The sequence below is a fragment of the Macaca nemestrina genome, chromosome 19 (genome assembly GCF_043159975.1).
Source record: "Macaca nemestrina isolate mMacNem1 chromosome 19, mMacNem.hap1, whole genome shotgun sequence".
In the NCBI taxonomy this organism is placed as follows: Eukaryota; Metazoa; Chordata; class Mammalia; order Primates; family Cercopithecidae; genus Macaca; species Macaca nemestrina.
In genome coordinates, this window is record NC_092143.1 from 79,449,852 (window position 1) to 79,472,800 (window position 22,949).

The 22,949-nt window shown below is 41.3% G+C and overlaps 2 long non-coding RNA genes across 6 annotated transcripts in view; one reads left to right on the forward strand and one right to left on the reverse strand.

The window, feature by feature from the left end:
* Positions 1–13,488, forward strand: part of LOC139360069 (uncharacterized) — a 31,797-nt gene extending 18,309 nt beyond the window's left edge. For 3 of the 4 annotated variants that reach the window (XR_011617127.1, XR_011617126.1, XR_011617128.1), the window contains exon 3: positions 2,283–2,408. This is a non-coding gene — a long non-coding RNA (uncharacterized lncRNA). Of the gene's footprint in view, positions 1–2,282; positions 2,409–12,746; positions 12,843–13,063 lie in introns of those variants that run through there. The other variant, XR_011617129.1, reaches the window with a different exon arrangement.
* The window catches only part of LOC105478870 (uncharacterized), a 64,424-nt gene that overhangs the window by 25,462 nt on the left and 16,013 nt on the right, over positions 1–22,949 (reverse strand). For both annotated transcript variants that reach the window (XR_011617125.1, XR_011617124.1), the window contains exons 3-4: positions 14,396–14,530; positions 246–444 (exon numbers count right to left, since the gene is read on the reverse strand). This is a non-coding gene — a long non-coding RNA (uncharacterized lncRNA). The remainder of the gene's footprint in view (positions 1–245; positions 445–14,395; positions 14,531–22,949) is intronic.

Consider the following 22,949-nt stretch of genomic DNA (forward strand, 5'->3'; position numbering starts at 1 on the left):
TCTCTCTCTCTCTCTCACTCTCTCTCTCTCTCTCTGTAACCTCCAGCTAACCTCCAGAAGTGAGAAAGGCAGGACTGGGGGCTGAAAGAGAAGTTGTCCCCCAGTGTGTTGTAAACTGCAGCTCCAACTCCGATGGCCATTCACAGTTGGCCCAAACTGAGACAAGGAGACTGGGCTTTTATATCCCCACATTGCCCAGTCATTGGCCACAAGCCACTTCTTGGAGGAAGGGGGTGAGGCCTTACCTTGCGGAAGGGGTTGATGCCTAATCAGTTCCCTGTGGCTGAGGGCAGTTTCTGATGACAGACCCAGCTGAGAGATACCTGCTGTTCGCAGTTGCTGGGAAATGGGTGCCTCTGTCCAGAAGAGGGGATACCAGTGAGCGCTCCAACAATATCCACTCCACCCATCTGTTCTCCTTTCCACATCACAATTGGGCCTTTCCTTTTGAATATATAAGCCAAGAACGTTGGATTTTCAATGCATGAGCTAGCAAAAAAGACTTCATATTTTACAAACCATCCTGCCACAGGAAAGTGGATATTCAAATGCATAGTATCCATTATTATTAATTTAATGTATAATAGAATTTCGTTGATTTTTTAGTTGTGCATATACTACTTTACTGGGTGTTTTCATGTCAGTAAAACATTTAAGCCCCCTCACATCCTTTCTGGAACACAGTGAGAAATAAAAGCATCAAATATTCATGTGTTCTCATGGATTATTTTACACCTGGAGTCCTACTGTTAGATATGAGTTCTAAATTTCTTTTCAAATAATCAATATGTCAGTATGTTCAATTCTTTGCCTTCTACTTTTAAACTTAACTTCCTCATAAAGCAATCTTTTTCGATTACCTGCTCCACCCTAACTCATTCCAATTACCTGCTCCACCCTGACTCATTCCAATTACCTACTCCACCCTGACTCATTCCGATTATCCGCTCTGTCATAACCATTTTTCCCACCAAAGCACTCACCCCGTCACTCTCTTTAAATTAGCCAGTTGGAATTAGTTTAGCCTGTGCGGTCTAACCCTAGCCAATAGGGTAACGGCACAGCAGCAGGGACCACATACATCAGAGATGAGAACTCCTTTCCCTCCCTTGTCTAATTGTGCACTCACCATTGCTCCATCTGCAAGGGTGCACCCATCTATAGAAGTAACTTGCCTTGGCCGGGCGCGGTGGCTCAAGCCTGTAATCCCAGCACTTTGGGAGGCCGAGACGGGTGGATCACAAGGTCAGGAGATCGAGACCATCCTGGCGAACACAGTGAAACCCCGTCTCTACTAAAAATACATAAAAAACTAGCTGGGCGTGGTGGCGGGCGCCTGTAGTCCCAGCTACTCGGGAGGCTGAGGCAGGAGAATGGCATAAACACGGGAGGCGGAGCTTGCAGTGAGCTGAGATCTGGCCACTGCACTCCAGCCTGGGCGACAGAGCAAGACTCTGTTTAAAAAAAAAAAAAAAAAAAGAAGTAACTTGCCTTGCTGAGAATTAAAAAGAAGATTTTATATTTGAGCACAATTTCTTTTGTGGCACCAAAACTTTATTTATAACACTACCAACTCAGTTCTTCCCTTAAAATACAATAGGGGTTGTTTTCTAAATGTCTAGTCCCCATTAATTTACCCAAATTGACCCAAGGTTTGGGAAGCCTGAATTCCCATCTGTCTTACTACCCCTCTATCTCCAACACATGCTGCTGACTTATAGTAGGTGTTTGGCAGTGAATGAATGTCTGATAAAAATAAATATATGCATACACAAATAAGATTAATGTTATATATAAAGTTTCAGTGCCACAAAATAAATAGCACTCAAATATAAAATTTTCTTTTACTTCTCAGCAAGGCAAGGTGCTTCTGTATAAGGGTGCGCCTTACAGATGGAGCAGCAGCGAGTGCACACTTGGACAAGGGAGAGGAAGAAGTCCTCATCCCTGACGCACGTGGCCCCTGCTGCTGTATCATTCCCCTATTGGCTAGGGTTAGACCACACAGGCTAAACTAATTCCAATTGGCTAAAGAGAGTGACGGGGTGAGTGCTTTGGAGGGAAAAAAAATGGTTATGCAGGGTGAAGAATGAGTCAGAGCAGGGCAGGTAGCAGGTAATCAGAATGAGCCAGGGTGGAGTAGGTAATCGAAAAAGGTTGCTTTATGAGGAAGTTAAGTTTAAAAGTAGGAGGCAAAGAATTAAACATACTGACATACTGAATCTTTGAAGAGAAATTTAGAACTTATATCTAACAATCCCTCCTCTTGCATTTCCTTACAGTTTTTGCTGTTCAAACGTTTAAAACATGTCTTGGCTTATTTGTTCTGCTGGATTTTCCAAAAGAAGAAGCTTCTTTGGATAAGGTGAAGGATAGTTAAGGGAAGTTTTAGTAAGTGCCATTTCTATGAGCCCCTCCACCAACTTACAGATGCATGGTATGACACAGCACCCGAAAAGAATAAATAATCCTATTACAGTTGCAAGGGAAATGAGAATTGAGGCTATTATTCCTTTCCATTTACCGAACTACTCTTCTAGCCATCCTCTAAAGGGGTCATTTACCCCTGAGTTGCTAGCTAACTCATTGGATAGAGCAGTCAGACCTTGCAATGCCTTTGTTATACTTCCATTAGGGGCAGTGTTGTTTGGGATGAAAGTGCAACATTGAATTTGAATCATGATGCAAACTCCTCTTCTTTCTGCTAATACCATGTCTAAGGCTATTCTATTTTCCCAAGCCATCTGGCTAGTAGCCCCTAATTGTACAGCTATTTCTTTAACAGCATCTCTAGTGTAGTTAATAAATCGTTGTTGGTTGTAGTAGATGTAGTTTATTCAATCTACATTTTTATTAACTGTCACCCACCAAACTATTGACTCAAATCCTGCAGCTATTTCACTTCAAGCTTTAAATTGATCTGGTATTCCCTATGGGACTCTAATTGTGTCTAAATAGACATGAGAGTTGAAAGACCCATAAGGGGCTTCTCTAGCTTTACGATGTCTTATTTTTCCTTCCGCTGGTTGATGAAATGCCAGGGTGAAAGGGATAGCCAATTGGACTAAAGCACAAGTGTCACTCCAGTTATTTGGCAGAGTGTCCAGTAAAGATTCACCACGATACCACCACACATCCACTCAATGATGAACAAGGGCTGACTGACTGATAAGCTCTAGAAAATTCTTTATGCTCACTGCATCCCTTCAGGTCTCCGAGGAACGCTAAGTTTCCTCCCTGTCGTGAGAGAAACAAAGTGAACTTAAGAGTTGGGAGATGGAAGCTGGATGGCCCTCGGGGGCTGAGTCACAAGGTGCCAGACTTTGGGATACAGCAGAGAGATATAACATGTTACACTGTTAACTTTTAGCAAACTTTACTTTTGTTGAAAACCTTGTAAGTTTGGTATTTCAATTATCCTTTGCTGTTAATAAGACCTTGTTTAATCCAAATTAACTTAGAATTGGTATAGATGGTTCCTTCCTGGTTCTGTAAGTACTTTAAGGCTTGGCCGAGTGGAAACAGCTCACACATTTGAGTAGACCAATTATTAGGCAATTTTCCTAATTCTGCTTTTACAAGAGTTTCCCTGTCAATTACTGAATACCTATTGTGTCTTTTTCCCTCAGTCACCGGGAGGAACCATCTATCCTCTCGGGAACTGTCCTGAAGGGAGTTCCTCCTAGGTCTGGTCAGACCTTTGTGTGGTAATTAATTAAGATTTAGATCCCCTGTTAGGAAACCTGCTGGGTTAAGGGAATTATCAGTGGTTAATGTTAAATCATGTTTTTCTAACAGAAAATAGCCCCACACTGTAAGATTTTTGAGTTAGTAAGCTACATGTTTGCTTTTTTTTTTTTTTTTTTTTGAGACGGAGTCTCGCTCTGTCGCCCAGGCTGGAGTGCAGTGGCGCGATCTCGGCTCACTGCAAGCTCCGCCTCCCGGGTTCACGCCATTCTCCTGCCTCAGGCTCCCGAGTAGCTGGGACTACAGGCGCCCGCCACCTCGCCCGGCTAGTTTTTTGTATTTTTTAGTAGAGACAGGGTTTCACCGTGTTAGCCAGGATGGTCTCAATCTCCTGACCTCGTGATCCACCCATCTTGGCCTCCCAAAGTGCTGGGATTACAGGCTTGAGCCGCCGCGTCCGGCCTTTTTTTTTTTTTTTTTTTGACTTAGGGTAGTTCTGAACTTGTGAGGTGTACTCACAATGAGGTTTCCTCTAAAAGCTATTTTTCTACTTTCTTCTGCTAGCAAAGCAGTTGCCGCTACAGATTAAATGCATTTGGGCCATCTGCAGGTTACTGGGTTAAGGATTTTTGATAGGAAGGCCTCAGTGCTTTCGGGCTACACCCTTGTTTATACTGACAACAAGGTGGTATTGGAGTGTTATAGGATCACGCAGAAGACCTTCAATTATCTATTATAGGTTTCAAATTTACCCTGGCTTTTAAAGGAATATATTGCACTGTTTTCTCTTTACTACATCTATCTCTCTTTCTCTCTTTGACTTTCTGTCTCTCTTTTTCTCTCTCTTTGACTCCCTCTTTGTCTCTCTCTCTTCCTCTCCCTCTTTGCCTCTCTTTCTGTCTCTCTCTTTCTGCTCTCTCTCTCTCTTTCCTCTCTGCTGTTCTTTCCCTGCCTCTGTCAGCCACTTGTGCTGCTGTTCTTCCCTCTCCTTCCCTTTCCCCTATGGGAAGGACAGGCAGAAGTGGAGCTACTCTTTCTTCGCTGAAAAGAGGATGCCCAAGATGGACATTAACTTGACTCAAGTGTGCAACTGAGGTCCTAAGAATTGGTCAATTCAGTCTGCCAAATTGAGTGAGTTTCTTAATCCTGAGTTCTAGTTTGATTGCACTGTGGTCTGAGAGATAGTTTGTTATAATTTCTGTTCTTTTACATTTGCTTAGCTTAGGAGTGCTTTGCTTCCCACTATGTGGTCAATTTTGGAATAAGTGCGATGTGGTGCTGAGAAGAATGTATATTCTGTTGATTTGGTGGGGAGAGTTCTGTAGATGTCTATTAGGTCTGCTTGGTGCAGAGTTGAGTTCAATTCCTGGATATCCTTGTTAACTTTTGGTCTCGTTGATCTGGCTAATGTTGACACTGGGATGTTAAAGTCTCCCATTATTATTGTGTGGGAGTCTAAGTCTCTTTGTAGGTCTCTAAGGACTTGTTTTATGAATCTGGGTGCTCCTGTATTGGGCGCATATATATTTAGGATAGTTAGTTCTTTTTGTTGAATTGATCCTTTTACCATTATGTAATGGCCTTCTTTGTCTCTTTTGATCTTTGTTGATTTAAAGTCTGTTATCAGAGACTAGGATTGCAAGCCCTGCTTTTTTGTGTTTTCCCTTTGCTTGGTAGATCTTCCTCCATCCCTTTATTTTGACCCTATGTATGTCTCTGCTCATGAGATGGGTCTCCTGAATACACACTGATGGGTCTTGACTCTTTATCCAATTTGCCAGTCTGTGTCTTTTAATTGCAGCATTTAGTCCATTAACATTTAAGGTTAATATTGTTATGTATGAATTTGATCCTGTCATTATGATGTTAGCTGGTTATTTTGCTCATTAGTTGATGCAGTTTCTTCCTAGCATCGATGGTCTTTACAATTTGGCATGTTTTTGCAGTGGCTGGTACCGGTTGTTCCTTTCCATGTTTAGTGCTTCCTTCAGGAGCTCTTGTAAGGCAGGCCTGGTGGTGACAAAATATGTCAGCGTTTGTTTGTCTGTGAAGCATTTTGTTTCTCCTTCACTTATGAAGCTTAATTTGGCTGGATATGAAATTCTGGGTTGAAAATTCTTTTCTTTGAGAATGTTGAATATTGGCCCTCACTCTCTTCTGGCTTGGAGAGTTTCTGCTGAGAGATCCACTGTTATTCTGATGGGCCTCCTTTTGTGGGTAACTCGACCTTTCTCTCTGGTTGCCTTAACATTTTTTCCTTCATTTCAACCTTGGTGAATCTGACAATTATGTATCTTGGAGTTGCTCTTCTCGAGGAGTATCTTTGTGGCATTCTCGGTATTTCCTGAATTTGAATGTTGGCCTGCCTTGCTCCGGGAAGTTCTCCTGGACAATATCCTGAAAAGTGTTTTCCAATTTGGTTCCATTCTCCTCGTCACTTTCAGGTACACCAATCAGACGTAGATTTGGTCTTTTCACATAGTCCCATATTTCTTGGAGGCTTTGTTCATGTCTTTTTACTCTTTTTTCTCTAAACTTCTCTTCTCGCTTCATTTCATTCATTTGCTCTTCAATTACTGATACCCTTTCTTCCACTTGATGAAACTGGGTACTGAAGCTTGTACATGCGTCATGTAGTTCTCGTGCCGTGGTTTTCAGCTCCATCAGGTCATTTAAGGACTTCTCTACACTGGTTATTCTAGTTAGCCATTCATCTAATCTTTCTTTTTTCAAGGTTTTTAAGTTCTTTGCGATGGGTTCGAACATCCTCCTTTAGTTTGGAGAAGTTTGTTATTACTGATCATCTGAAGACTTCTTCTCTCAACTCGTCAAAGTCATTCTCCATCCAGCTTTGTTCCATTGCTGGCGAGGAGCTGCGTTCCTTTGGAGGAGAAGAGGTGTTCTGATTTTTAGAATTTTCAGCTTTTCTGCTCTGGTTTCTCCCCATCTTTGTGATTTTATCTACCTTTGGTCTTTAACGGTGGTGACATACAGAAGGGGTTTTGATGTAGATGTCCTTTCCGTTTGTTAGTTTTCCTTCTAACGGTCAGGACCCTCAGCTGCTGGTCTGTTGTGGTTTGCTGGAGGTCCACTCCAGACCCTGTTTGCCTGGGTATCACCAGCGGAGGCTGCAGAACAGCAAATGTTGCAGAACAGCAGATGTTGCTGCCTAATCGTTCGTCTGGAAGCTTCGTCTCAGAGGGGCACCCAGCTGTATGAGGTGTTAGTCAGCCCCTACTGGGAGGTGTCTCCCAGTTAGGCTACTCGGGGGTCAGGGACCCACTTGAAGAGGCAGTCTGTCCATTCTCAGGTCTCAAAATCTGTGCTGGGAGAACCACTACTCTCTTCAAAGCTGTCAGACAGGGACATTTTTTGCTGATGCGTAACTTCTAAATCTACCCAAGTTAGGCAGTGCAGCTGAGCCAGGATCAGACATTCATGCTGTTTTCAGGCAAGCTTACAAAGCTACATTTTTACCAGTGAGAGCCACAAATATGGTCTATTCCACAAATGTTCTTTGCCCAGACTGAAGGAAAAGACTAGTATGAAGATGATAATTCCTCCCAGCGTTGATGATCAAAGAACCAGATTCTGTCTACACTGGATCTGGTTGCACTGGCTGACTTGAACTCATCTTGGTCAAGAACAGAGTCAGGCCCAGTTAATTCTGCTAGGAGAAAGTGAGTAGCTTGGCTCCAGGTCAAGATGTACAGGAGGTGGTCATTGAGGAAAACACGTGCCCAACTCACCCAACAGCTGACCGTTGAAAAGACCAAACACCTAAACTGCTCCCGTGGAGTTTGAGGAGCTGGCCAGACTATTTCCAATGCAGTGAAAATTTTCCATTTGATTCTGAATAACTGCTTATAAAACACAAATAAATGGAGCACAGTTTTGTAAGTTTTCTTCAATTCTGGCAATAAAGTAAGTGAATTCATTGGAACAATTCCTATGCTAAGCTGCTAACCAGCTGACAAACCAGATCAATAGGATGCTGTCTACTCCTCTGACAGCTACATTTGTGTCTTACCACCTCTAATTGGTATTTGATTTTAAATCTACTTCCAAAAATATGTTTTTTAGAAGTTTAAGAAATTTACTATTAATATTAATTTGAATAATAAATTATAAAATTATAATAATTAATGTGGTATAAACATTTAAAAATGCAATTGAACACATTATGAAGTTGAGAAATAGATCCATATACACACAGAAATTTACTAAAGGATAAGGTTAGCATTTCAATCAGTAGAAGAAAAACAGTTTATTCAACAAATGGTTAGGGGACAATTATCAAGAAAACAATTTGCAGCCTGGGCAATATAGGGAGACCCCATCTCTACAAAAAAAATTAAAAATTTGCCAGGCATGGTGGCACATGCCTATAGTTCCAGCTACTCAGGAGGCAGAGATGGAAGGATTGCTTGAGCCCAGGAGCTCAATGCTACAGTGAACTGTGATAACACCACTATATTCCATCCTGTGTAACAGAACTAGACCCTGTCTTGAAAAAAAATAAAAAAGGAAAGAAAAAGAAAAAAAGAAAAAGAAAAATATTTGAATCTGTAATCACACTTTTGTGTTGGAAAAAAATGGAATCATTCAGGTACTAGATGAAATCATGGGGTAATTTGTTTTTGTAATAATCTTAGAAAAGGAAGAGCTTTCTATGTGTGATACCAAATCCAGAGTCTGTATCGTGTGTAATAAAGAATAAAGAAGTTTAGAGAAAAAATAATAAAGGGCTTTGTCCCTGGTTCCTGGGAGTTAATATCTAACTTCTTGGAATTTCCTGGGTGATAGGAATGTCTTTGTTATTCATGGTATCCCCTGATAGTTTATTCTAATAAGGTGACTCATAGGAGGATCTTAGACAGTTTCTAAGAGATGACTCGAGACAGGGGCTGGCCGGTGACAGAAAGACCAATTATGTGATTAGAGGGTTAGAATTTGAGCCAAGTGATATCAGCCCTGACCTCCAGGGAGGGGAAAGGGGCGACTGGAGACTGAGTTCAGAAAGTGACCAGTGTTTCAATCAATCATGCACACATAATGAAACCCAACAAAAACTCTGAACTTGAGGCTCAAGTGTGTATCCTGATTGACAGTACTCTGCATATTGTACACACCAATGTGCTCAGAGGATGATGCATCCCAACTCTGCAGGGAGAGGCCACCAGAAGCTTCCCATCTAGGACCCTCCCAGACCTCTCCCTATCTGTCTCTTCTTTTGATCGATTCATATTCATAATCCTTTTATGATAATAAAACTGTAATTTTAAAAATTGTATAGCTCTTTCCTGAGTTCTATTTATCTTTCTAATGAATTATGAAACTTGAGAGGATTGTGGGAACCCTGAACTTGTAACCAGTTGGTCAAGAGTGAAGGTGGCCTGGGGACCCCTGGGCTGGACTTGCAGCTGATGTCTGACGTGAGCCTCATTTCAGGCATCAGCTGCAAGTCCAGGGGTCCCTAGGTCCCCAGGAAGTTTATCCTCACTCTGGATGCTTATTGTCAGAAGCCATTGCACTCTTTTAAAAAGGACTGATAAAGCTGATAATATTAAACTCAAAATTTTCTACACAACTTCCTCAGAAGTAATGTAAAAAGACCAATACAAACTGGGGGAAATGTTTGCAACTCATATTACTGAAAATGACTAATTTTTCTAACAAATAAAGAACATCAGTACTTTGGGAGGCCAAGGCAGGAGGATCACTTGAGCCTAGGAGTTCAAGACTAATGTGGGCAACATTGTGAGACCTCATGCCTACAAAGAATTGTTTTAAAATTGGCCAGGCATGATGGTGTGCACCTGTAGTTCCAGCTACTCAGGAGGCTGAGGTGGGAGGATTGCTTGAGCCGGGGAGGTCAAGGCTGGAGTGAGCTGTGATTGTGCCACTGCACTCCAGGCTTGGTGACAGAGTGAGACCCTGTTTCAAAATAAAAAGGAAAAAAAAAGAACATCTACAATACAAAAAAGATGAAAAGCCCAGTGAAAAAAGAAGCTTAACCAAAAAATGAAATATAAATGTCTTTTAAATTTATGAAAAGATGTTCAACATCACCACAATGAAAAATTGCAAAATGATACTTCCTGAGATGTAAAATTTTTACCAGATAAGTAAAAATCAAAAAGTTCAATGACAAACTGTGTGTGGAAGAAGTAGGAAGTAAGCACTCTCATTCTTTCTGGAGGAAGTATAAGTCTGTATGTCCTCCAGGAAGGCCAATTTGGCAATAACTATCAAAATATTACTGCAAGCTGGATGCAGTGGCTCATGCCTGCAATCCCAGCACTTTGGGAGGCTGAGGTGAGTGGGTCACCAGAGGTCAGGAGTTCGAGACCAACCTGTCTAACATGGTGAAATCTCATCTCTACTAAAAATGCCAAAAAAAATTAGCCAGGCATGGTGGCTGGCGCCTGTAATCCCAGCTACGCAGGAGGCTGAGGCAGGAGAATCACTTGAACCTGGGAGGCGTAGGTTGCCATGAGCTGAGATCACAGCATTGCACTCCAGTCTGGGCAACAGTGCGGGATTCCATCTCAAAAAATAAAAAAAAAAAAAAATTTAAAAAATTTTAAACCCAAAATATTACTGCAAATGTCTTTATATGCAGTCGTGTTAGTTTTCAAAACTGATTCTATGGATATACTTGCTTGTGTGTAAAATTATTTATATACAAATTATTTACGACAGTATTGTTTCTAGTAGTAAAATATTGGAAATATTCTAAATATTCATCAATAGGAGAGTGGTCAGATAGTTACGCGACAACCATACAATAAAAATAATTCCTATATCCATAGCAATAAATGGAAGCTTTTATGTACTTCGTGAAAAATATAGTAAGTGAAAAAGAGGGGTCCAGCAAAGTGGGTATTGTATGCTACTAGTTTGTAAAAATTTAAAAAGAATAGCAGAGGCGTAGTGGTCTGCTAGGGCTGCCATAACAAATACCATAGACTGGGTGGCTTAAACAACATAAATTTTCTCTCAATTCTGAAAGCTAGAAATCCAAGATCAAGGTGTCAGCAAGTTTGGTTTTTCCTGGAGGCTCTCGTCTTGACTTGCAGATGGCCATCTTCTCCTTGTATCTTCACGTGGTTTCCCTCTGCATGTGTTTGTCTTCGTCTCCTCCTCTTATGAGGACATCATATTGGCATAGGGCCCACCCACATGACTTCACTTTACCTTAATTATCTCTTTAAATGCCCTATCTCCAAATGCAGGACATAATGGGGATTAAAGCTTCAGCATAAGAATTTGGGGAATACAAATTCAGTTCATAACAGGGCGCAATAAGGAAAATAGATATACAGATCTATGTCTATATATGCATAAAATATCTTGGATATACACAAGAAACCATTAATATCATTTGCCTTCAAGGTGCAGCCCTGTGTGGCTGGAGGAGAGGAGGGAAGGGCGACATTTCATTATATGCCTTTTTGAAGTGTCTCAATTTTGGATCATTGTTTATATTTAAAAATATACAAATTAAAAATTGTTTAAATGAAGAAGTTGGATTGGAGTCCAGGACTTCACACCATATATGGCATCTGGTGGGAAGACTGTGTATCTGCTGATGAAATAACAAGTCCTCACACTCTTCCACGATAGTAATTGTCTGCCTGGCACTTATGTAATGGAGATAAACCTACTGGAAGCCAATACTATCACAAGATGAATGCTTCCTATTTTAAAGACAAGCACCTGAGCATTTATCTGTTTTCACAATCCAATTTTCTGTGACAGCAGCATTTTTCCATCACTAACTTCAATGTGCAGGATAATGCATTTGTAGCTGACAACTATTTTACAAATAGTAAAGAATGTAGCATAATAATGTATGTTCACTTGGGCTAAGACATAAGTAATTGAACATTTTTATAAGGTAGCTATAGCTGAAATAATACATAATTTATTGCTACAAGATAGGGGAATAATAGCTATGCCTTAATAATCTCAGTGTTAAGAATAAATTTCCCAACACCTCTTAGAAAGGTGAAAGAAGTATAGACAATAGGACTAGAAATACTACATGTTTTGAGGAATAGTAATAATAACTAGTGGTGCAGTTGTTTTGTGCTATATATGTTCAAAGTGCTTTTCACTTGCTCATTTATTCCAACTATTATTTGAAGATAAATTTTGACTCATATTTTATACATGAAAAAAATATGAGGCGGTATAGCACAAAAATGGCCAGCATCGATTCTGAGTGCTCATGAAATTCACAGACTGTTTGTGTGGTATTTGTTATATCTAGAGATATTGCCAATTTAGAGAAATTGGACCATTCTTAAATTGGCTGATGGGTCCTCCTTATACCAAGAAAATGTGATTCAGGGACCAAACCTGAAGTTAAAAAACATGCAAGAGAAGACAAGAACTCCTAGACAGTACATATTTGTTTATTTTTTGAGCAATAATTGCAGTATACCGAGAGTTTTTATTTCATTTTATCTTTACCATGAGAAATACACAGAAAAATTCTCATTTTTAAAAACTCTCAAAGACATATATTAATAATATAATGTATTTAATAATATAAAGACTGTGTTACTTTCTGCCTATGCTATTGAATATTTCAATACATATCTGCAGATGACCCTAAAAACCCACAAAGTCCAAAACTGAAGTATGTGATAGAATTCCAATGACAGACAGTAACTGAACATGAAAGAGTTCTTCTTTCCCCTCCAAAATTAACTATTCAGCCATCAGCTATGTAGAGCTGAATGGGACAGCCACTCTCCAAGGTTCTGAGGACCTGACAGGGTCCCGGTCTACTCTTCTTATCACAGCATAATGAATGCATTTGCAGATTGAGAATATTCACTCCCTGATATGGTTTGGATTTATCTCTCCACCCAAATCTCATGTTGAATTGTAATCCCCAGTGTTGGAGGAGGGGCCTGGTGGGAGGTGATTGGATCATGGAGGTAGATTTCCCCCTTGCTGGTCTTGTAATAGCAAGTAAGTTCTCACAAGATCTGGTTGTTTAAAATTGTATAGCACCTCCCCACTTTTCTCTCTTCCTCCTCCAGGCATGTAAGATGTGCCTACTTCACCTTTGCCTTCCACCGTGATTGTAAGTTTCCTGAGGCCTCTCCAGCCATGCTTCCTATGCAGCCTCTAGAACCGTGAGTCAATTAAACCTCTTTTCTTTATAAATTACCCAGTTTCAGGTATTTCTTTATAGCAGTGCAAGGACAGACTAATACACTCCCTCACTTTTGTTCCAAGTGAAAGATCTGTTTGTGATTATACCACCAGGAATTCACTTGAGTTGCCTATGGACTAGACAGAGATGAGGAGCCTGTTCAGGGAATACTTAAACTAATCAAAGCAACTTTACTAACAGGCTTATCCCAGACACAAGCTCTGAAATAGTTGGTGATGGATTCAAAGAATGAGGAGGCCAGGTGCAGTGACTCATGGCTGCAATCCCAGCACTTTGGGAGGGCCAAGGCAAGTGGATCACGAGGTCAAGAGATCGACATCATCCTGGCCAACATGGTGAAATCCCGTCTCTACTAAAAATACAGAAAATAGCTGGGTGTGGTGGTGCGTGCCTGTAGTGCCAGTTTCTTGGGAGGCTGAGGCAGGAGAATCACTTGAACCCTGGAGGCGGAGGTTGCAGTGAGTCAAGATTGTACCACTACACTCCAACCTGGTGACAGAGCAAGATTCCATCTCAAAAAAATAATAAATAAATAAAAATTAAAAAAAGAATGAGGAGTACTATTTTCAAGTTTAGCTACATATAGCTACCCTACAAAGATGACCTCCAGGGAACCACACTTTCTGATATTCATGTCTTGGAGAGTCCTCTCCCACATTGAATCTCTGTTGGCCTGTGACTCACATCAACCAAGAGAATGTGGTAGAAATCTTACATGCCAATTCCAGGCCCAGCCTTAAGAGGCTTGGCAGCATCCGCTTCTCATTTTTTGGATCACATGCCTTTAGGAACTTTTAACTACCATGTGAAAAGTCACATGAAAAGTTACCACATGGAGAGAAGTCCCAAGACTGGAGGGAGAGAGGCAGTGTGTGTGTGTGGGGAGACAGAGAGAGAGAGAGAAGAGGCCCAGTGGAGCTCCAGCCATTCCCTCCAAGGCTGCATGTGGATGAATCATCTTGGACCTCTTCAGCCCAAGCAAGCCACTGGCCTCACATGGAACAGAAGAACCACACAGCTGAGCTCAGTCAGAATCACAAGAGATAATAAAACATTGTTTGCTTTAGACCACTGAGTTGTGAGGTGGTTTGTTACCCAGAAATAAAGAACTGAGACACAGATCCAGACCAATTTCATCAGAAATGTGCTAGGCATGTCTGTCTTGTTGCCCACTAGCATCACAAATTCAGCTTGCCCACAATGGAACTAATCATTTCCCCCATGCCCTCTCCACTCCTGCGGCCCTCATAACAATGACTGTACCACCATCCACAGAGTTGCCCAGTGGCCCTCTGGAACGAAAGGGAGAAACTCATTAGGTTTAAAGCTGAGATGACTGGGATAATACATACCCAGGCCTAGCAATGATGGCCTTCTGATAAAACACTTGAATAAATGAACGAACAGATGCCATTCCACAAATTGTCCTGTACTCTCATATTTCCATTTCTCATGCTGCCTTTTTTACTCCCAACACTATCCCTCTTATAATTAATTAGCTTAACTCCTTACCTGTAAGACCAAGCTAGGGCAGGGTGTGGTGCTCAAACCTCCTGTAATCCCAGCATTTTGGGAGGCTGAACTGGAAAGATTGCTTGAGGCTAGGAGTTTAAGATCAATCCAGGCAGCACAATGAGACCCCCATCTCTAAAAAAAATAAAATTAATAAAATTAAAAAAAAATTAATTAGCTGGGCATGGTGGCACACACCTTTCTCAGCTACTGGGGAGGCTGAGGTGGGATTATCGCTGTGCCAGGAGTTTGAGGTTACAGTGAGTTATGACGGCACAGCTGCACTGCAGCCTGAGTGAGAGAGCGAGAGCCTGTCTCAAGAAAAGAAAAAGTCAGAGTTAGAAGTTCCCTTTTCCTGGTGTCTCCCTGCTCTTCACCCCACTTCTCCCCTGTGTTCCCAGAACAGCCACACACACTGTGAGGGCTATGGCATGGTGAACAGCACATGCACACAAACGGCACAGTAGCTTCTGCTGCATGCCATGGGGTAGCTGTGTCTTTGATGTGTCTCCTGATGTTTCTCTCCCTTATCACTCATCACTTTGCTTTATACCACTGAAGAAGCTCAGCCGTCAGGGATTTCACTCAAGTAAAAAGAATGAGCAGGTACTGCCTAGAACAGAAAAGTCCTTGATCTGCTTTGAACCAGAAAGTCAAGGCTGACTTTCTGGAGCCTGTCATGAGACAACAATCAAACAATTCAGACTTTTGGGGACAAAAAGGGATTTTTAGACTCCCCTTACAGGCTGACTTGAACTAGACAGTTTGGGGTCCAGACAGTCCTACTGACTTTCGGGGGAGGCTCACAGCTGGGGAGCCTGCCATGGGGCTCGTGCATATGGGTGAGCTGACCAGGAGCAAGGCAATCGCTACCACTGGGGTCAGATGGAGGTCCAGGCTGAGGCTGGGAAGACCCTGCAGCTCCCCAGAGCTGGGGTAGGGTCAGACAGGTGAGTTATAAAAGCCCCAGACTCTGTGCTAAGACACCAGACCCCAACTTATTACAGATCAGCTTCAGATATATCAGTGCCCAGGGCCTGCACAGCTACCAAAAGAGTCACGTGGGGGCCAGGTGCAATGACTCACACCTGTAATCCCAGCACTTTGGTAGGCCAAGGCAGGAAGATTGCTCGAGTCCAGGAGTTCAAGAAGAGCCTGAGCAGCATATCAAGACCTTGTCTCTACAAAAAATATTAAGAAATTAGCCAGATGTGGTGGCATGCACCTACAGTCCCAGCTACTTAGGAGGCTGAGGCAAGGGAATTACTTGAGTTCTGAAATTCAAGGCTGCAGTCAGCAATGATTGTACCACTGCATAACAACCTGGGTGACAGAGCAGGCTCTGTCTCAAAACAACAACAACACATAAAAAAAATCAGGTGAGGCCACCATGTAAGAGCAGAGACCACAGGCCATCACTTCAATACCGGGGTCAGCTGGAGCCAACAGAGAAAAACATGTCAGGAGGAAGTTCTTCCTTAAACTCAGATGCACCTTTGGAAGGAGGAGGAAGATAGAGGAAAGAGGCTAGGTAGGGAGTGTCCTTCAAATTGACTGTTCTAAACTGCAAAGGGCTGGAAGAAGTACATTTAAAGGACACATTTAAGTTTGTCCCATCAGCAAGAATCTCACCCAGATCCAGATGAGCTCAAACAGAAATAATAGAGGTATGTTGGTTTTGCACATCTAAGCGTACTGCATAAATTTCAACTCCCACTGCAATCATTCAGGCTGGGTGACCTTGATCAGGCCATTAATCCCCCCAGGTTGCCGCTTCCCCATCCATAAAGTGAGGATATTGGTACCTACATCAGAGCCACTTGGTGAGGACTCAATGAACTAAGATCTCTCCAGAACAGTGCTGGAAGTAGGGTCAGCCCTAAATGTGGCAGGAGTGTCCATTCCTTCTATGATAATTCCACGAAATTTGTATCACTGACTGTCTTTACCATCTTGCTATCTAGGCATCGAGTTCACTAGATTGTGAGCAACTCAAAGACAGACTATTGTTTTGATTTTGTGTCTTTGGCGCTGAGCATAGGGCTGGGCATGTGGTAAGTGCTCAGATATGTTTATTGAATCAATTTCTCTTGACAGGTAAAGATGAGACAGGCTCAAGGTTGGGAGGCCTCCAGAAGGAAGGCTGGCAGCATAGAGAACAAGACTCTCAGAAATTCGACTTGGCCCTGCCACCGGGAGCCCTCTCCCTCCCCAGCAGGACCCATCCATCATGCAGGAGCCGCCGTGGAGCCCTGGGTTTGATGCTTTGGGCCTTACTGGTCAAGGCAGGCCTAGGCCGTTGCTGTTCACAAAGGCTGTCAGATGCTAATGACATGAGGACGCTGGCCATCTGCCACTGGAACCTGAACAGCTGCTTAGCAGGGAGAGGCGTGCCATCTCTCCACCAAGAGTCTGAAGGGGAAGCTTCAGGTCTAAGAAACCCATGAGCAAAAGCCAGGCAGGAAGGAGCAATGAGGAATTTGCTTGATTAATGGGAATAACTGATCTACTGCATATTTACTCCATACCAAGCAGTGTGCCCAGACTTTCTGTGTCACCTCATCGAGTCTCCAAAACTCCAGAGAAGATTCAGGATTACGAATCCCAGTTTACAAGTAAAAAAATGAAATCCACAGAGAAGTCAAGTTATTTTCCCAGGGACACAGAGCTAGCAAGAGGTGCAATGGTGACTTTGACCTAGGCGGTCTGACCCCACACTGGGGCAGACCAGCACATCCTGCCCCGAAGTATGAAGTATTGCTGAGCTGAAGGCAGTTAGGAAGAAACAGACCCAGGAAAGCTTTCTGCTCTCCCTCTATTTGCCTAAAATCAACACATAGATTTCCAAAGACAAAAGGTATCCTGGCCACCCACCACTTCTCCTACAGAGAACAAAGTTTAACCACTGAAGACAACTTTGGACTCTTATTGGCCTGGAGATGATACATGAACAATGCTTTGCTAAGCAACCTTTGGCTGCCATTTATTTGTCTTATTCCAAGATCTTACCTCCAGAAAATCAAAGTCTTTTTCCTTGTCCTGTAAGTTCTCTAAAAGTTTACTGTTCTTACGTTGGTTAAAGTTAAACAGGTATTATTTAGTTTTTACACAAATTGAACATTGAAATAAAAGCACAACAGGATTATCATAAAACACTAATCTGCTCTTTTTTACAGTTTACAGAATTTTCAGTAAATTTTCTGTAAATTTTACAATTTTCAGAAAATTGTGAAGGGTTATAAAAGGTTTATGAGAATCTTGCCTTATGGTCAAACTGATTAAAATCAGACAGATTTGTGGAACAGACAAAACAGCATGTGGAGACTCACACTGTGGACTTTTGCTGCAAGAATCACTGCAGGAACATACTAGGAAAACCGAAAGAATTCACGGATCCTTTGACGTAAATAGCATGCTGCTTCAAATTCTGAAAGACACGTAAAAAACTGTGAGTCCTCAAAGTGTAAGAGGGGGAAAACCTGCCTCTGAACACATATCCCCACTGGGGAATCTGAAAATCCAGATTACAGGAGAAAGATTTAACCTTACCTGGAGCTGAAACGGATTCAATGTGAAACATAAATGTAGAAGCGGTGGCAGGAAGAGCCTTGTAGGCACTCCCATTCTCCAGCTCAAGCCCAGGGGAAACCATCCCTGACTCTATCTCACACGGGCCCTCGGGGAAGGCAGCCAGCAGAATTTGGGAGGGGTTACAGGACGAAAAAAGCTCCCAAATGAACTTTGTAATAATTTTGACAAGGGCAAACTCTCTTGAGCAGAATCTGGGGGGTGAACAGGAACTGCTACAGAAAGGAGTGCAGGAACCACAGCTGACAGTATGAGTAGACGGGAGGAAAGAACCTGAAAGCAATGCTTGCTTTCTCAGAAAGGAAGCTTATAGCCTGGGGCAAGGTCTGAGTCCTGCATGCAAGGTGCCTAGAGATAAACTTGGTGCTGTTATTGGGGCATAGCAGGAGCAAGACTGACCTCGCCAGCTGTGTAGGAGCTGGGTGAGGCCTATTGCTACCAGCTTTCCCTCATTCCCTGGTGATACAGGCAGCCATAATCCCCCCTGGGAACGTAACTCCATTGGCTCGAGAACCACTCCCCATCCACCACAGTGGCCACAGCAAGCCCTGCCCAAGGAGAGTCTGAGCTTAGACCCCCACAACCTTGCCCCACCTAATGGTATTTCTCTACCTGCCCCCATAGCCCAATCATAAAAAAACATAAACTTTTGGGAGATTTATGGCCCCACCCATCACCTGGGAAACTAGAGTACTTCCTGTGGTCAACTCAGGGCAAGCTTATATTCCCTACTATAACTACAGCTGGTGCTCTCTTAAAAGTGCCACCTCCTGACTGGAGGCCAACCAACTCAGGCCATTACAGCAACTCATGACAGAATAACCCTGCTCCAAGGAAGGAGAATACAATAGCTAATACTACTGCCTGCAACATCCTGGCTAACCAGGGGTCCTGAGTCTGTCCACATGACAACTTCACCGCTAGCATACATTCAAGAAAGCCAGCACACTAAGCATATCTACAACCAAGGACTTTCACAGAGTCTGCTTCATTCCCCTACCACCTCTACCAGAGTAGGTGCTGGTATCCATGGCGGGGAGACCTGAAGTTGTATCACATCACAGGACTCTTTGCAGATATTCCCCAGAACCAGCCAAGAGCCTGGAGCCCCACTGGGTGGCTAGATGCAGAAGAGCAGTAACAATCATTGCAGTCTGGCTCTGAGGAAGCCCCATCCCTAGGGGAAAATGGTGTAGAATACCCTGTGGACAAACGAATCTGAACAGCAGCCCTTGGGTTCTAGATTTTTCCACTGAAGTAGTTTAGCCAAATGAGAAGAAATCAGAAAAGTCATTCTGGTAATGTGACCAAAAAAAGGTTCTACAACATCCCCAAAAGACCACATTGGCTCCCCAGCAAGGGATCCAAACCAAGAAGTCTCTGAATTGCTAGATAAAGAATTCGGAAGGTTGATCATTAAGCTACTGAAGGAGAGGCCAGAGAAAGGTGAAAACCAACTTATGGAAATTTTAAAACATACAGTATAAGGGATTAAAAATTCTCCAGAGAAACAGATATCATAAAGAAAAAACAATTACAGCTTCCAGAAATGAAAGATGCACTTAGAGAAATACAAAGTGCACTGGAAAGTGTCAATAACAGACTGGAACAAGTAAAAGAAAGAACTTCAGAGTTCGAAGACAAGACTTTTGAATTAACCCAATTAGACAAAGACCAAGAAAAAAAGTTTTTTTAATGAACAAAGCCTCCAAGAAATTTGGGATTATTTCAAGTGGCCAAATCTAAGAATAATTGGTAATCCTAAGGAAAAAGGGAAATCTAAAAGTTTGGAAAATTTATTTGAGGAAATAATCAAGGAAAACTTCCCTGGTCTCACTAGAGATCTAGACATCCAAATACAAGAAGCTCAAAGAACAACTGGGAAATCACCACAAAAAGATCATCACCTAAGCACATAGTCATCAGATTATCTAAAGTCAAGATAAAGAAAACAATCTTAAGAACTGCGAGGCAAAAGCATCAGGTAAACCATAAAGGAAAACTTATCAGATTAACAGCAGATTTCTCAGCAGAAACCCTACAAGCCAGAAGGGATGGGGTTCTATCTTTAGCCTCCTCCAACAAAACAATTGCCAGCCAGAATTTTGTATCCAGCAAAACTAAACTTCATAATGGAAGGAGAGATAAAGTCTTTTTCAGACAAACAAATGCTAAGAGAAATTGCCACTACCAAGCCAGCACTACAAGAAATGCTAAAGGAGTTCTAAATCTTGAAACAAAACCTCAAAACAGAACCTCTTTAAAGCATAAATCTCACAGGACCTATAAAACAATAACACAATGGAAAAAAATCAAGGTATTCAGGCAACAACTAGCATGACGAATAAAATGGTACCTCATATCTCAATACTAACATTGAATGTAAATGACCTAAATGCTCCACTTAAAAGATACAGCATGGCAGAATGGATAGAAATCCACCAATCAAGTATCTACTGTCTTCAAGAGACTCACCTAATGCATAAGGAGACACACAAACTTAAGGTAAAGGGGTGGAAAAAGATATTCCATGCAAATGGAAGCCAAAAGCGAGCAGGAGTAGCTATTCTTGTATCAGATAAAACAGACTTTAAAGCAACAACAGTTAAAAAGACAAAGAGGAACATTATGTAATGATAAAAGGATCAGACCAACAGGAAAATATCACAGTCCTAAATATATATGCACCTAACACTGAAGCTCCCAAATTTATAAAACAATTGTTATTAGACCTAAGAAATGAGATAGATGACAACACAATAATAGTGGGGGACTTCAATACTCCACTGACAGCACTAGACAGGTCATCAAGACATAAAGTCAACAGAGAACAAATGGACTTAAGCTACACCCTAGAACAAACGGACTTAACAGATATTTACAGAACATTCTGCCCAACAACTGCAGAATATACATGCCTTGCATCAGCACATGGAACATTCTCCAGGATAGACAATATGATAAGCCACAAAACAAGTCTCAATAAATTTAAGAAAATTGAAATTATATCAAGTACCCTCTCAGACCCCAGTGGAATAAAACTTGAAATTAACTTCAAAGGAACCCTCAACACTATACAAATACATGAAAATTAAATAATCTGCCTCTAAATAATCTTTGGGTCAACAATAAAATCAAGATGGGAATTTTAAAATTCTTTGAAGTGAACAATAATAGTGACACAACTTATCAAAACTTCTGGGATACAGCAAAAGTGGTGCTAAGAGGAAAGTTCTCAGCATTAAATGCCTACATCAAAAAGTCTGAAAGAGCACAAATAGATAACCTAATGTCACACCTCAAGGAACTAGAGAAACAAGAACAAACCAAACCCAAACCCAACAGAAGGAAAGAAACAGCAAAGATCAGAGCAGAACTAAATGAAATTGAAACAAAAAAAATACAAAAGATAAATGAAACAAAAGCAGGTCATTTGAAAAGATAAACAAAATTGATAGACCATTAGTGAGATTAACCAAGAAAAGAAAAGAGAAGATCCAAATAAACTCAATTAAAAACAAAATGGGAGATATTACAACCGATACCACAGAAATACAAAAGATCATTCAAAGCTCTGAACACCTTTATACACAAACTAGAAAATCTAGAGGAGATGGATAAATTCTTGGTAATATACAACCCTCCTGGATTAAATCAGAAAGAAATAGAAACTCTGAACAGACCAGTAACAAGTAACAAGATTGAAACAGTAATTTAAAAATTGCCAACAAAAAAAAAAATCCAGGACACAGATGAATTCACAGCTGAACTCTATCAGACATTCAAAGAAGAATTCATACCAATCTTACTGAAACTATTCCAAAAGACAGAGAAAGAAGGAATCCTCCCTAAATCATTCTGTGAAGCCAGTATCACCCTAATACCAAAACCAGGAAAAGACATAACAGAAAAAGAAAACTACAGACCAATACTCTTGGTGAACATAGATGCAAAAATCCTCAACAAAATGCTAGCTAACAAAATGCAATGGCATATCAACAAGCTAATATATCATGATCAAGTGGGTTTCACACCAGACATGCAGGGATGGTTTAACATATGCAAGTCAATAAATGAGATGCTTCACATAAACAGAATTAAAAACAAAAATCATACGAATGTCTCAATAGATGCAGAGAAAGTATTTGACAAAATTCTAATATCCCTTTATGATTAAAACCTTCAGCAAAATCAGCATAAAGGGACATACCTCAAGGTAATTAAAGCCATCTATGACAAACCCACAACCAATATGACACTGAACAGGGAAAAGTTGAAAGCATTCCCCATGAGAACTGGAACAACACAAAGATGTCCACCTTCACCCCTGCTATTCAGCATTGTACGGAAAGTCCTAGCCGGAGAAATCCAACAAGAGAAAAAAATAAAGGGCATCCAAATCAGTAAAGAGGAAGTCAAACTGTCACTGTTCGCTGATGATATGATTGTATACCTAGAAAACCCTAAAGACTCTTACAAACTGATAAATGAATTCAGCAAAGTCTCATGATACAAAATCAATGTACACAAATCAGTAACACTGTTTATACACTAACAATGACCAAGTTGAGAATCAAATCAAGAACTCAACCCCTTTTACAAGTGCAAAAAAAAAAAAAAAACACTTAAAAATATACATAATCAAGGGGGTAAAAGATCTTTACAAGGAAAACTACAAAACACTGCTAGAAGAGGTCATAGGTGACACAAACAAATGGAAACACATCCCATGCTCATGGGATGGGTAGAATCAGTATTATGAAAATGACCATACTAACAAAAGCAATCTACAAATTCAATGCAATTCCCATCAAAATACCATCACCAGAACTAGAAAAAACAATTCTAAAATTTACAGGGAACCAAAAAAGAGCCCACATAGCCAAAGCAAGACGAGGCAAAAAGAACAAATCTGGAGGCATCACATTATCTGACTTCAAACAATACTCCAAGGCTATAGTAACTA